Raw genomic sequence first — 2,362 nt, forward strand, 5'->3', positions numbered from 1 at the left:
TATATTGATTGTGTTCCTTAGCTCCTGTTATCCGCTGATGCACAGAGATAGATCTGTTTTGTCTTCTGTAGTTTGTACTACTTTCGGACAGATCAGAATATAATACACGTAAACGTTCATTAATTTGATGAAATCTAGAGCTTATGCATCTGAATTAAAAAAGAATTAATCACATCTTTTATTAACATTATAATATATGCGTTATGTACAAGCATATTAACGCTAATTGCGTTAATAAATAATTAGAAGTCGGACTAGATTAGAATTTTATTATTTACTTGTTATGTTTCAATATAATATTTTATACATATATGAGGAGTATATAGAGTTTCTAAATGAGTTTTGGTCCAAAATTTATAATTCAGTCATTTTAAACTAAAATTCGTTTACAGATAACGAAAAAGAAACCCACCAAAAAACTACGCGTTTTACAGAAAATAACAATTTTTCAATCAGTAAGCTAAGAAATATTAACGAAATTGGTAAACAATTGGTAAAAACATTAAACAAATGCATTTTGTTAAGGGAGTTTTTACGTTTTTGGGTTAAAAAATATCAATTATTTTTACTATTTTTGAAAGCTTATAGCCTCAAGAATAACCCACAAAAATGTTTTTTGGAAGAAACAAAAATTATTGAAGATATACAAGATAAAATGATATTATGTGTGGGACCTCATGATCGATTCTAATAGGACGCACCAATTAATTGCTATAACCGACGCTCGCCATTATTTATATTCAACCTTTCAAAACCATTCTTGAATGTTACTCTTTAATAGAACAAAGTTTCTTTTCTGAGCATCACTTTCGTTTCTAACAGAAAACGGAAAGGTACTTGTACTAAAATATTTCAAACTGTATACACGTTTTTCACAAAACTGTGTTTTTGAATATGGTGATCACGATTCCAAAAAAACCATTAGTCCGACTGACTTCTACTTTTACGATTATACTCAGAGAACATGTCATTATCACCGAAATTAGAATTAATAGTCTACATTAATTTTTTCTATTTTTTTGAAGGTCAAATAAAAAGAAAAAAATTAGAAAAATTCAAATTATTTTTTCAAACTGTTGTTATTTTGAAAATGAGCATATGACATTAATTATCTTAGTCCGAGCGAGAATTACAAGTCCACTCATTAAGAAAAAGTTTATTTTTTGATCAATGATACAATTCTTTGATCACCGTTTGATCGTGTTAGCGGTACAGGCCCAATTTCAGCGCCATCTTATTAGTATTCTGTAAAAAGTTAACATTACAAAAAATATTTTTTTACACGTATGTTGTACGCACTTTCTAGACCTGTATTAGTTTTTAAGTATACTTAAATTTTTATTTATTAACAAAATTCTCAAAGAATGCCTTCAAAATCGGCTCTCAATTTAACGTAAATACCTCCTTAAAAAATTTTTTGTTACAGCATCTTTGGTTAAAGGACCATGCCATTTTTTTTCTCTGGAAGCCTTTTTCCAGATATCCAGAAGGATAGTCGGAAAATCCGATCGGATAATTGGATATCCAAAAAGAATTTGACGAGTATTAGATATCCGGTACCCTTTAATTTACTATCCTTCTTATGTTATAATTTTAGCGTTGTTTTTGCTGTTATTTTTTTATGATGACATATGTCAAGATTAAGTTCATTGAAGATAAAAATGATGTATGTTTAATCAATTACATTACTCAACATTATTTCCTTCACAACATTTTTTAAAGATGCCCATCTCTTATAAATATTTAATAATAAAATGTAGTAATTAATTATTTATTTTAAATAATTATTGTTTAGTAATATTTTTAATACTCAAAATATAAGTATATACATGTTGTGTACAGACAATACAGATAACATACATATGTTGTCAAGGTTACAGTCACTGATAGTGGTGGGCTCTCTTTTTTATATGTTACGACAGGTTTTTAAGTGTTTCACACTGTAAACATTTTGATGCACAATGTCAATTAAAATAGATTATAAAATAAATGTATACACATGTGTAATACTAACCCAAGAATAGCTGCAGGAATCAGAACACTTAAGATAATGACGTTTTCCGAGTAAAGCATCGGATATATATCTAACATTATACTCCAAAATGTTACGTCGAAATGCAAAATAAAAATAATAACAAAATTGGAATATGCAAATCGAAGAAAGACAGTGAGTCTGTTTTGATCCGCACTACTGAGCTTATATAGTGGCCGGCGTGCGATGTCTGTCTTGCACATCTGCGTTCTTTCTTTCGGGATATATTCAGAAAGTTCTTTATTCACTTTGGACACACTCGTTTGTATTGTTTTTTTACACATGATTTCTGGTGAGTTTTGATTATTATTTTTTATTATTATTTTTATT

Source organism: Trachymyrmex septentrionalis, unplaced genomic scaffold (assembly GCF_001594115.1).
Source record: "Trachymyrmex septentrionalis isolate Tsep2-gDNA-1 unplaced genomic scaffold, Tsep1.0 scaffold170, whole genome shotgun sequence".
Classification (NCBI taxonomy): domain Eukaryota; kingdom Metazoa; phylum Arthropoda; class Insecta; order Hymenoptera; family Formicidae; genus Trachymyrmex; species Trachymyrmex septentrionalis.